The following is a 13,963-nucleotide window of genomic DNA, read 5'->3' as shown; positions in this document are numbered from 1 at the left end:
CCAATATCACAAATATTTTGATTCAAAGGAGTCTGCATTCTTCCCCCTAGGATAAACAAGAAAAATGTTTTTAAAGAATACAACATAAAAAACAGATATTCAAGATTAGTAGCATAAAACATTGCATTTTATGAGATGTGCAATTCAGAATGCTCTGGGCATTGGACTAAAATGGAGTATGTATATTCTGACTAATGTTGAATGTATATATCAGTTATATGGCTATATATAATAATATATTTATGTATTATGGGTAGTTGTATTGTTAAACCTTCTGAATCAATATAAAGTTGTAAACGCCTGTGGCAAATATTCAGCAGAAGGCAGAATAGGGCTTGCAATTTACAGAACAACTAAAATAGAGCTATATATAGCACAAGCTTTTGGGAGCTGGAGCTCACTTCATCAGATGTTGTGAAAAGAACTGCACAGACCAGTGTATAAAATAAAGTGATCTGAACACAAAGGAAAACACAAGGGATGAGACATGGCGGGGGGGTGAGGAGAAGGGGGACAGTGCTGGGACAGGGAACAAGCAAAGAACCCATAGAAACAAAGGACTCACAAAAGTAATATTCAGCAAACTGGAGCTCGCAACTTAAAATTGTTTCAGCTAACCTACAAATGACAAGAATCGCCAAACCCGAGGAAATTGCTAACAATGAAATCTTATGAAAACAAAAGTTGTCGCGAACCACTTAACTAACTCTGTCCTATTTCTTTAGAATAGGCAGCATGAAGGGATTCAGGAATGCTGGATTTCCAGACAAGAAAATCTCTGAGAAGCATGGATGCAAGAGCTGAGCGATACCAGAACTGAAGGTAGACTGTTGAAAGAAACAGATCTAACCCTAGACTAATGCCTCCAAACAGCAAGGGCTACTGAACTGTCAAGAGAAAGAATTAGAACAATGCTAATCAGCAGGGGCTCAAACTAAAGGAAACAGGGCAGAGACAGACCAACCAGGAATGCAAGCATTATGCCCAGCGCATATGCAGTAGAAAGCAACATGGAAGTCAGGGGAAAACAAGAAAAGCTTAGTCTGTGAGGGCTGGGATCACGGCTAAAACTACTGCAAGAAAAAAAAAAGAATGTATGCTCCGTTTTAAGAAGAAATAACTGCCCTGGAGAAGAGGATATCTGCAATGAAACTTTAACAAAGCCAAAGGTTCTCAATATGCACAATGCAGAAGATGGCTGCAAGCACTCAACTGCCATATCTGCAATATATGCAATTTGATCCACCATCAAATCACTCCAGTTGGGGTCTGGAGCCAGCTGCATTGTAATCCCAGCAACACTCAGCTAAGCAACAGTGTTAGATTGGAAAAACGTGACAAAATGCTGGTGATACACCATGAGGCTGGTGAACAAATGCAGACTTTCAATAAGTAACCTATGAAACAAGAGGCATTATTACTTCAGCTTTACAACTTTTGACACATAGGCATCCCATCTGTTGCTGCACATTACAGATCTGATCTCTGTATATCACAGCAAATCTTCAACGAGAGCGAGAGCAGGATGTTGGGCCCTCGCCCACATTCCAAGAGAGTTAAAGTCTCCATTTCAAGGAAACAGACACCTAGAGCGCAAGCTAAGGCTGCATACACACATTCAAATGATCCAGGATAATTCTCCCAGGTTTCTTTTCCTGGTAGAAAAAAAACCTGGAATCACCTGAACAGACTTACTGGAGTTTCGAGACTTTGAAGAGCTCGCATTACTGAAGCTGCACAGCCGGGGAGGGGCCCGTGAACACATCTCAGCTTGCTCTGCAGGCTTCCCCCGCCCAGAGAGGGAACGAATGGCAGCAGTGCACAGGGCAGCCCGGGCTGGCTGATCTAGGCTGCTCCAATTCAGCCCGGCTCCCAGCAGCGCAATGTGGGATTGTGAAGGGGGCATATTCTGCTTGCTGAAGTAGTCGATCCCAGTGAGGCTATTTTTCTCTTGGAGCAGCAATTTTGCTCTGAGAGAAAAATCCTGAACACCTGTATACATACTCCTGGTTTCTCCTGGGAAAGAAGCGACTATTTCAGCACAGCTCCATGACCCAACACCTACTCATCCACAGCAGGGCACGCTGCTCATAGCCTGGGAGCAGCCAGCAGAGAGGCAGGTGGAAGGGGCCTGTAGCAGGACTTCCCAGAGGAGCAGCTGTAAGTGGCACTTGTCCCCGGGTGCAGGGGGCAGGATGAGAAGAGAAGATCACTTATACAAGGGCCAGATGCCACATCACCCTTAAAAGGATCAAAGTTGAGAATCACTGATTTAAATTGTGGTGTTAATCAAAACACTAGGATAGAAACATGAACCTCATAAATCATAGAGCTACATACCAATGGAGTAACCCAGACAACACCAAAAACACTATATTTAAAATGACAAACCTAAGCTTCTAATGGGTATTAATTTAAACCAGATTCCAGCTAGTTGTGTTACACATGTACAGTCACACTGCTGACCTGGGACATAAACAAGACATGCACCAAAACCTTACCAGTGACATGTCAGACAGGGATAAAACTGAAATATTAATTACCCAAATTAATCTCTGACAGAGGTTGAGCAGCGACTACACCACTTAAAATGAATGGCACAATTTAAAGTGAACGATGCAAAACAAGAGTTACACCCAAATTCCTTGGCATAGTTATAGGAAAAAAAATACCCCAGAAATTCAGAAACAAAAATGAGAAAAACAGAATCAAAACAGTGAATTCATGTTTCATTTAGGATTAATAATTAAAAATTGTTACACATCCACTTGGAGGTGTTACTCAGACAACAGGAAATATACAGATGAAAATACAGAATATACAGAAAATGGAGAAGAGACCTGTATATAGAAACAGTAAGAATAGATGTGTGCCCCAGAAGGCTTGAACTTTAGCCAGAAGATTGATGTGCCTTAATTGGTTCTAGGAAATACCTTCATATAAATAACATAAAGATGATGAATTTGAATCATGATGCATATTAGGGCAGCGATCAGAGTTAATGCTGATTTATCATTTTAGCTGTGGTTGCTGATGGACTAGCACTTCCCACTAATTTTTTTTTTACTTATAGGCTATTGATGAGCATGACAAGACAGGAGGAAATAGAATAAAACAATATAATAAGGTGGAGAAAAGAATAATAGGGCAACATAAATTAGATTATGACATTGTTCTCTGAAGGCCTGGGTTAAGGATCACAGAGTAAAGAATTCTCTTCAAAAACTTGCAGGAGAAGTTTGAACAGGATTTCCTAAGGTGGTAAGCATTGGCTTACTTCTGCTCCCACTGAAAACAAGTTATGCCACTGACATCACACAGAGCAGAATGACACCAATGATGAGCGCTTTTGAAAACATCACCTTTTCAAATTTAATTTAAAAGGAGAGAACAGTTGCTTCATTGTCCAGTTTGAGAAAGATATTTTATGGACAGGGACAGCCTGGCAGTAAGGAAGTAAACATGCAATTGCAAACATGATGAACACCATAAGAATGCAATATAACGGTCCATTATGTCAAAGACCGCCATAAGAGCCAATCAGATCAGAAAGGATGATAGGCAGTATCATTTGCTATGAGCCTTTGCGGAACAGTTTTAGTCCCCTGTCAATTCTAATTCACAGCCTGGCAAATGGCCAAACTATAGGAAAAAAGCATTTCAAGACCATTTACTCTTGTACTTTAGAGATAATGAAAGAGTTTTGAAAGAAGATTAAACGTACTATCATGAAAGTCCATTAAAAAAAAAAAATCAGAATTAGGTAGATGACTCAAACTAAAAGCATCTTCTCATACTAGATATAAAACATGAAATAAATAATTTCCAAAACAAATATCAGGGAAAAGAGAATGGCAAATAAATAATATTCTGCAAGATAATATAACCAGAACAAAGACCAGAAGCAGGTAGACACCATAAGCTATTTTTTGGCGTTACATATTTCAGCAAATATTTCTCCAGTTGAATTCTGGACCTAATCAGATAGCTCAATATATATCACTGTTTAACCAAGACCACGGATTGAAGCAGAACATTTTCAAAGAACTGGCCAACACTATGATGCCATTGTTAATTTAGGACAGGTGTCGTTCAAACTTTACACAAAGCTGTGGTTTCTTCTAAACCTTGCATTGCCTGGGGCACTCAAAAAAGCTGCAAGAAACACCTTTTTGAAACGCCAATATTCATGATGCCACACCTAATACTGACAAAGATCACCCTGAGAGTAGTGACCCACAGGATGTCTAATCCTGAGCATTGCAACAAGTTGTGAAGTCAATGGAAAAGAAAGGGATAGGATTAAGATATTCTTACCACAAACTCTGCAATTTATTCACTTATTCTGCCTCACAGCATGAATAACTGGTTGGCATTGTCATACATTTTTGCATACAAGGCACACTGTTATATTGCAAGCTGGGTAGGACAGACTAATATTTTTTCATGCGTTTGTCAAGTGCCAGGGCACATTGTTAAATAATAAATACGTAACAGTTTCCTTGGAGTTCTTCACATGTACTTCCACGTATTTTCCTACATCATCGCAAATCTTGTTTTAAAAAGTATACCAGCTGCCAGTTAGAAACATTACCAGTTCAGATCTAACAATCAAGTAAAAACTAGTCCTGTATTTTTTGGTGAAGGATACAGTCAATTCAGCAATGTCATCTTTACATATCCTTACAATGTTCAGATTCCTTTATTTGAATACCCTATATCAGGGGTAGGAAACCCCTGGCATGCGTGCCAGAGTATGGCACGCAAAGGCATTTTGCTTGTCACGCACACCTCGGAGCAGATAGCAGGGAAGGGGCTGGGGCTGCGCTGCCACAAGGATTGGGCCCCTCATGGCTCCCCTGCCACCTGCCCTTGGCACGCCAACATCTTACAAATCGAGGTTGCGGGTGCTTTTGGCACTCTACCCAAAAATGTTGCTAACCCCTGCCCTATATGTCTGGAATATGTCTCGGGGGTCAGATAACAAAAGGCTGCAGGAACTGGCAACAGCACAACTGTGTACAGACTACAGTAGAGTATTGCATAAACCACACTGCCTATGGTAGGAGTGATGTTTCCTGAATTTGAAATATTTTCACTAGGGGCTGGCAACATCTTACAGGCTGCGGGCCAGAACAGCCTGGCTCTGGTCCAATGTGAGCTAAGTGGCTCCAGCAGCACGTCAGTGGTGGGAGACTTCCCCATGCCCACACTGGGGCCAGGCAGCTAGGAGCTGCACCCATGCTGCCACTGCTTCCCTCAGGCTTCCTGCTCTTTAGCTATGATGTGGGCATAGCTTTGAGTCAGCTGCGCCAGGAGCCAGTATCTGCAAACTGTGTCCGCACTACCATTGCTTCTTCCCACCAGGACTCTTCCCTGCCATGGACAGGTCCCCACCAGCTGGAAGCAGTGCCCATCTGCAGCTGAGGGGGATACAAAGGAGCAGAAGAAGTGGCAGTTATACAAACACCATCTTCAGATTCCTGGACTTGGTAAAGCTCCTGGAGAGGTGGGGAGCTGGGAGAAGTGCCAGTAGCTCCCAGTTGCCAAGCCACAATGCAGGAGCAGGGAAAACTCCCCCATCACTGGTGTGTCACCAAAAACACTCAACCAAAGCTGGGAGCCTGGGAAGCAGCAGTAGTTGTACAGGCACAGCTTCATACTGCCTGGCCCTCGCACAGATATGGGCAAAACCCTCTAGCTCTGTGGGCAAGATCCAGCTACAGGTTATATGTTGCCAGCCATCTCTTTACACCATCTCTATTGTCAAACTTACCAAACAGCAGTTTTACCCAGATAACAACTGGCAAGGCAGAATAGCACCTTACAGACTAACCTGTTCAAGAGTTAGCTTGGAGAAGTTAGACTGTAAGATGCTATCCTTCCATGCCTTCAGCTTAACTTTAGGCTGCAGGCTAACTACCTCTCCCCACAAATAACAAACGATCACAACAGGACTGTAAGAGCAAATCTTACTCTTCTATGATAGGCTTTCCATTCTCTGAGCGTCCCAGACCCTCTTCTTTGAGCCTTCTCCGGTTTTGAACTCATCGTTCTTGAATTCATCTTTCTTGAAGTGAGTCTTACTGAAGGAAGCACCAACAATGCATAAAGTTTTCCTCTCAGACCTTAGTCACATATAAGCACAGATAATAAAGGGAATAGAAACAATGGAATATTTTTAGTCAGTACAGAATCATAGAAGTCCTGGATAATTTGAGACTTGAGGAGGTTATTTGGTTCAAGGTCTTGCTCGCAACAAGATCATCCCTGTCCAAACTATCCAAGGACTTAAAAACCTTCACAATCTCTCTAGGTAATTTCTTCTAATACTTAGTCACTCCCTTAGAAAGTTATTTCTAATACCCATCTTAACATTTTTCTTGTTGTAATTTAAGGCTGTAGCTCAGTGGTTCTCAACTTTTTAAGGCTCAAGGAATCCTTCATTAGACTCAATGCACCTCTAAAAAAAATTCCAGTTCTTAAAATTTAACTTATTTTTGACTACAGAAAAACAGTAGAACAATTTTTTAGCTGCAAACAACTCAGGAAGACGCCAGCACATCAGAATGCTTTTAACATTCTGAATTCCTATTTGAAGTCTCAGGGTTCATCTTGTGAATCATATTTCACACCTAACCGTGCTAACATTGTGTGGTACCCCAAGTGCTGCAGAACTCTGGTTAAGAATCGCTGCCGGCATAGATGCAGAGGACAGTCAACCACCAGCTGTTTATACTTGAAGACTGTTATCACCTCCTCCCTGTTCCTAAATGTCTCTTCCCCAGACTAAAGATAGCCTTTATTTTTCCAACTTTTCTCATACATCATGTTTTCTAGGCTTCTGATAGTTTGGTTGCTTTCTTCTGGGCACTTCCTAAATTTGCCCACATCTTTTATTAGAAACATTGTGCCCAAACCTGGACACAGTCCTCCAGGTGAAACCTCACTCTTACTGAAAAAAGTAGAAGACTCACTTCAAGAAAGATGAATTCATGAACGATGAGTTCAGAACTGGAGAGGCTCAAAGGAGAGGGTCTGGGATGATCAGAGAATGGAAAGTAGACAAGATTGCTCTCTCTGAGAATGTCCAGAGTAAGAATAACGGAAGAAAACTACTGTATTTACCTAAATACAAGATGACTCTCCCACTCCCAATCAGCATAGAAAAAGAGCCTATTGTCTTTTAATCTCATACAAGGGAATCTCACTAAATACACCGTCTATCATAAAGCTGCTGCCAAAAGCAGCATGTGCTCAGTAATACAAATCAACTATGAAGTTCATTAAATACAGCCAACACTGAGCATGTCTATAAAACCCTTTAAAAAAGAAAAAAAGAGAGCAGTTGCTGCTTCCCCAGAAGGAAACAAGCACTGGGCCTGGAGGTACTGCAATAGCAGGCCAGCACTCGGACAGGCCAGAGCAAGCTCCAACACCCTCCCTTTGCACCAAAAATGCTGATGAGAACCGTTTTTCTCTTGTATGGGTCTTAAGAAAAAGAAAAAGAAAAGGGCAGATGTTCCCTCCGCAGAAAACTGGCATGGAGTCTGGAGGTGCTGCAATACCAGGCTGGTACTGGGAAGGTCAGAACCAGCCCTGACGCTCTCCCCTTGGTGCCAAAAATGCTACATTTGATCTTAGCCAAAAGACCAAGGTGCTTATGGAAACCTGCCACAAGGATAGATTAGTATAGCTCGTCTGAATAATGGTAGTGTCCATTAAGCATAAATCACCTCATCACCAACACTTTTTCAAGTCACGGTAAGCCACAACATTGCATACATTTTGATTTCCTCTTCATTCTCATAACTGAGCTGCTCCTTTCTTTCCCATTTCCATTAATCACTGCATTTTCACCAGCCTTAAACTTCCAGCAAACATCACTAAACAGGGTCCCAAGCAGTTGACCCAGAATCCCTGTGTCGTCCACTCTCTTAATCAGGCACATATGATTAGCATGGCTCTGTTCTCCCAGAGGTGAAGCTGGATCTTCACTGGAGTATGTTAGGATTCATGACAAGAATACCTGGTTCCAGTCAGGGGTTGAGGGCTTATTAGTACATGGCTTCTTTGTGAAGAGGTATCTGGGGTACACAGCCATACTGAGCAGTGCTGAGCTGCAGGGCCACCATGGCTTGAAATGCTATTGATTCTGGTGGGGCCCAGCCCAATAAACTATATGGTAAATCATGAGCCTTTTTGCTTTGTATGAACATCATGCACAGTTTGTACTACTGAAAAGTGTGTTTATAGAGTACCTGTGTTGTTTACTGTTTTCAGTTTTGCTCCTCACTTCCATGTGCTCAGGGAGAGGAGAGTCTGACAGTAAGGAGAGGGGAAAGGGACTGCAGGGTGAAAAAGCTGGGGGAAGCTGTGACAGTCAGGAGTTGTGCCTGCTTGAAGTGAAGTGCTTGCTGAGTGCCCTGTGATGGAGCAAGACCAGGTGTTTCCTGTTGTTTGTCTATGTTTTGCAAAATATATTATAGCTAAGAGGTTTAGTTAAAGTTTAAAGAAAACTGTTATGAGGCCTTGTAAGCAGTTAAGTAGTGGCGCAGCTAAAATTGACCTTATATGGTACAACACAAATGCTTGTACTGCTATTGTACTTGCACTGGTCAGGCCACAGCTGGAGTCCAGTTCTGGGCGCTGCACTTCAAGAGGGATGTGGACAGCATGGAGGGCCACCCTCATGATCAGGGGGCAGCAGGGCAGGCCCTACGAGGAGAGGCTACGGGACCTGAACCTGTTCAGCCTCCACAAGAGAAGGCTGAGGGGGGATCTGGTGGTCTGCTACAAACTAGTCAGAGGGGACCAGCAGGTACTGGGGAAGTCCCTGTTCCCCCGAGCACTGCCAGGAGTGACCAGGAATAACAGTCACAAGCTGGCAGAGGGTAGATTTAGGTTAGATATCAGGAGGCGCTACTTCACGGTCAAGGCGGCTAGGATCTGGAACCAACTTCCAAGAGAAGTGGTGCAGGCTCCTACCCTGGGGGTCTTTTAGAGCAGTCTAGATGTACACCTTGCTGGGGTTGTTTGACTCCAGTACTCTTTCCTGCCATGGCAGGTGGTCAGATTAGATGATCTACTCAGGTCCCTTCTGACCCTAGAAACTACGAAACTACTGTTAGCTATATAAGGAAATATGTAGGTATAAGATTGTGAGTAGCTGTAGACCAACAGCATAGCTTAGGTAGCTATAAATTTGCTGGCATGTCCAGGAATTGGCAGAAGGAAGATACAGTGTTGTAAAGGAAGCTGCTGACCATTTTCAAGATAGGCTGCTGACCTGGGTTTGGTGGGCTGGCAGTTCTCAAGGAGCCCCAGGGTCCTTCCCAGTACCCCCCTGGACAGCACAGATCAGAGATGCTTGACTTCGCTGAGCTTTATAGAGAGAGACTTGTCATACACTAGGCATCAGAGGGGACTGCCGATAAGTTGCTGACACGAGATATTACTGTCTGTTATTGTTGCCTTGTTTATACTACATGTAGATGTGTGTGTGTTAAATCAATAAACCTTTCTTACCTTTTCACTCCCAACCACTCTTTCAATCCCAAACCCTCCCGCTGGTGGCTGGGACAGGAAGCAGAGAGCAAAGAGCTACCTGATCTCTTCCCCTGCTCCCCACATCTTTATTTTCCCTGCTCTACTACTGGGAAGGGAACAAGTTCAAGGCAAACCTCCAATAATTAGATTCTATATCTTGGAAAATTATAACTAATTTATACATTTTTCATATATAGAATCTAATTATTGAGGGGTCAATCATAATCAGGGTCATCTTCTATTCAAGTAAATATGGTATTTAAGTAAAATAACAATGCTGCCAAAAGAACAAATAACACAACTTGCTTTAGGCTGGAAAGTACAAGGGTCCTAAGCATAAAGGGCATCATTAAATGTGCTCCAGGATTGGAGGGAGAGGGCATTTTAACTGCAGCAGCTCTTGGGAGTCGCTCTAATTAAAACACCCACAGCATCTCACATATCCAGCATCCCACACTTCAAAATGGTGGCTGGAGGCACTTTAATTAAAGCTTGTTCAATGAGTTTTAGTTAAAGCACCCTGCTGCCATTTTGAAATGTGGGGATGCTGAATACACAAGACACCAAGGCTGCTGGAGCCTTCTAATTAGACTCGATTGATCGAGTTTTAATTGGAACACGCTGGAGAGCAGGCTTTGGGCACGTGTATAGGTTCCCTAGAGTATTAAGATTCAACTGCAGTTGTGAAGCCTAATAGTTTTAAAACTGGGCTTGATAAATTTGTGAAAGGGATTAACTGATGTGATTTCCTGCCACAGCAAGGAACTGAGTTAACAACCTATAAGGCCTATTCTAGTTCATTGCTGAAGACCTTATCCAAAGGCCTTTTACAATGAGATAATTATCCAGGCTTAAATCAAAGGTCTTTAGCCTGTAAACTTTTACCAAATTTATACAATTCAATCCTTTAACATTTTAAAATAGAGATTTAATTGAGAACATTTTTCAAATCCATTAGCTTTGGGACTCTCTGATTAAAAAGCAAAACCAGAAAAAATTAGAAATATTCAACTCTTAAAGACATCTTGAGATAAAATACAGAAATACAAGTTTATTTTTAATATTAAAGAATTTATTTTTCCTAAATCCTAAGACCTATCTGCACATTTCAAGAAACCTCATAAAACCGGTGGTTTTTTTGGTTCAAAAACTGATTCATGGAACTGAGGACATCTCACTTCAAAAAAATCTTTTGATTTTATTACGTATTTTCTTCTCCAAGGGCACGGTCTCTTTTTTGGTATTTTCTATAAAAGTCTGAGAGTATACCTACAAGATAGCCAGATGAAGGGAGATTGTTAAAACCCACAATAGGAAATACATTTAGATGGAACACTCCTACAGCGTGAGTGTGTAACGTATGTTGAGGAGTGAAGGGGGGGTAAAGGAAGAATTGACCTATTCCTTTGATTTATACCTACAGGGGGTCTGGCATATTGCTGAACACTTGTTGCAGTTAAATAATTACTAGATTGTCAGCATTCCAGGAAAAACAAAGAAATGTATCCAGTTTTGCTGTGAAATTCATGCAAAAATAGCAAACCATGCTTTTTGCATTTTGGTTGTTTTTGGACAGCATAGAGCATTATCTCTGAAATCACTGACAGTCAGATGTAACAGGACAAGCAAACGCATAGAGGTTATAAATGTACTGTCACTATCATGCTGTGGATAATTTATGCTAGCCTTCCTCAGGCACATTTGAGCAGCAGGACACACAGGATGTTATTTCATTGCTTTGCTGTAAAATGTATTTTTAAATCAGCTTGGGTGATACCACAGAGACGAGAGCTCAGGCATTAAACCAGAAGCAGCATCAGCAACTTTTCTATTCCAAACTCATGAGTTAAGAGTTGGTGCTTGTCCATCCTTTAAACTCAAGAGCAGAGAGAGTAGTTGTGTCACTCTAAATCCAGGCAAAGGACAGGATAGATTTGCACCTTTGCAGATTAACTAAATCAGAGATGTATAGCATAATCTTTCAAGAGGCCAAGTTCACTTCATTAGATGCTGTGAAAGGACATACACAAAGCAGCCCAGCAAATAGAGTGATTTGAATGTAAAGGACAGAGAAGGGAGGAAGACAAGGGAGAGAGAGGAGGGGCAGCAGAACTGGAAGAGACAAACAAATAATATACCCACAGGGACAAAAAGGACATCAGTTCCAGAAAGAGAAGTCTGTGGCAGAACATTTTATTACCCCTGGGCAGTCCATCCCTGAGTTTAGCGTAGATGTTTTTAGACAACAAAACTTTAAAAACAAACTTGAACAGGAAACTGCAGAACATAAAATCATCCATGGATTGGATTGTGTTAAATATGGTCTAAACAGAGACTACAGATTCTTATCCCATTACCTGGATTAGTTTTGTGACCACTTTATCCCTACAGGTATGTTGCTTATTTGCTTTTCCCAAAACTTTCCCTCCTCCCTCCTCTCCCCACTTCCCCTGCATTTTGTATTCAAATCACGCTCTCTATTTGATACGCTGCTTCGTGCATGTCCTTTCACTCAACCTGATAAAGCTAGCTCAGGCTCATGAAAGCTTATGCTTTACCAGTCTGCAGCGTGCAAATCTACCCTGCCTTTCAACTCAAAACAGTATCACAGTGACATCTGCTACGGGATAGTTCATGCAGACTTAGAGACAGGGTAAACACTATGCCTGTGCAAAGCGGCAAGTATTCACTGTGGATTTGGATTCAGTCAATTTGGAGGACAGTGATTTGATTTGTAGATTCGAATCAGTGTCCCAAATCGATTCGGCTGAATCAAATTCAAAAGATTTGGCGCTACTTCAGAGATTTGGCCATAACATAAATTAAACAGGCAGCCAACACAGCTGCCTCCTGCTGGTAAGTCTGTTGGGGTTGGAAGAGGGGGAGGGAAAGGGCATGCGGGCGGTAGGACTTAGGGCTGGGACTGGGACAAGTTGCCCAGCTGGAGTGGGGTGGGGGGACATTACTCAGGGAGGGGGGCAGAGGGGCACAGGAGGCAGGTGTGTTAGTGCTCAGAGCGGGGGCTCTGCCCTGCTGCTGCTTGCCCAGCTGCTGCGGGGGAAAGGGGGGAGCAGCTGCAGCTTGCTCTGGGTGGAAGGGGACAAGCGGCAGAGGGGTATAGCTCCCACTCCCAGTGCTGCTGCGCCCACATCAGTGCTGGGAGAGGGGACTCTGCCCTTCTACTGCTTGCCAGCCAGCGCGGAGGTTCAAATATTGTCTTGGGTTCAAATATTATCTTGATGTGCTAGGTAAGGAGTTTATTGTTCTTTTCTTTGTTCCGAGACCTCAATTGTACTGACCCCAGACCCATTTCTACCACTTCTACAAGACAATTTTGGTACTCATCAAAAGCAGACAATACACACAAGCACAGCGCACTACCGTAATGGGGATGGATGGCAACTACAGAAACACGTATCACAGACAACAAGCGAGGAGTACAGATCCACACAGGAGACTATATTTTGGTGTGTGACACTCTTACAACGCACCACAGCTGACTGCGGCCTTCCACCATACCGATCACATAAGAATGAATTTACCTCTCATATAACAAATTTTTGGTATAAAACCGGTCATCACATAAGAGCAAATTCCCACATACAGAACCTGCATAAAGCAAGGGAAACCTGTAGTAGGCTCCAGCTACTGCTTTGAAGAACACTGCATTTCTTCTCACCCACATGGCCCTAAATGTAAAAGAAGGATGTCTGAAATGTTTTGAACTGAGAACTCTTTGAATGCCAACGACTTTCTGTGTCAATGAAACTTAATTTGATGTGCTGAAAATTAAATTTAAAAACAAAGCACACCCTAAAGAGTCTTTCCCAGTACTGCTGGGAACAAGAAGAATGAAGAAGCACAACAGCTTCATATTCAGCATGGAGATCTTCACTCTTTGCTCAAACTAAATACATGCATTTCAGCAACATAAGGGCTCCTGCCCAAGACAGGCTCCACAGCACTAAGTACTATTCAAAGGTTAGTAACAGGTAGCCTCTGCCCTTGGAGAGCTTACAAACTAAATAGTCATATTGCCCGTGACACTTCCTAACAGACCTCAATGTGGCACTTCAACTAGAAAAAAAGAACCAAGAAACAGCAGTACCTGCCGGTACCAGTAAACAGGACTGAGAAAAGGAACAGAAAAAAATTTACCTCTTTCATTATGGAAAAATAAAATCAGCTCAGTTCTCTGCCTTTCCTGAGCACATCAGCTCAAGATAGGCAGCATCTGCTTCAGAGAGCACAGCCCAAACTCCAGAGGAAGTATGAGCAGTACTACTGGTAGGACAGAGAAAAAAGCAATGTTCAATTTCCACTCTACGCAAGTGATAAAAGTATGTAATAAAACAGCAACATACTGGAGAAAAGCCTTTGTTTGGAAAGAAAAAGCCAAAACTACATACAGTTC

General features: G+C 42.5%; 1 protein-coding gene and 1 pseudogene across 4 annotated transcripts in view; both read right to left on the bottom strand.

Moving 5' to 3' along the window:
* Positions 1-13,963, bottom strand: part of AFAP1 (actin filament associated protein 1) — a 205,291-nt gene that overhangs the window by 92,285 nt on the left and 99,043 nt on the right. The window lies entirely within an intron of this gene.
* LOC149870062 (U2 spliceosomal RNA) lies at positions 7,367-7,664 on the bottom strand (annotated as a pseudogene).

The sequence above is a fragment of the Crocodylus siamensis genome, chromosome 2 (genome assembly GCF_052110815.1).
Source record: "Crocodylus siamensis isolate JL-2025a chromosome 2, ASM5211081v1, whole genome shotgun sequence".
Classification (NCBI taxonomy): domain Eukaryota; kingdom Metazoa; phylum Chordata; order Crocodylia; family Crocodylidae; genus Crocodylus; species Crocodylus siamensis.
The sequence above is the reverse complement of the archived record's forward strand: the minus strand, read 5'-3'. Positions and strand labels throughout refer to the sequence as shown.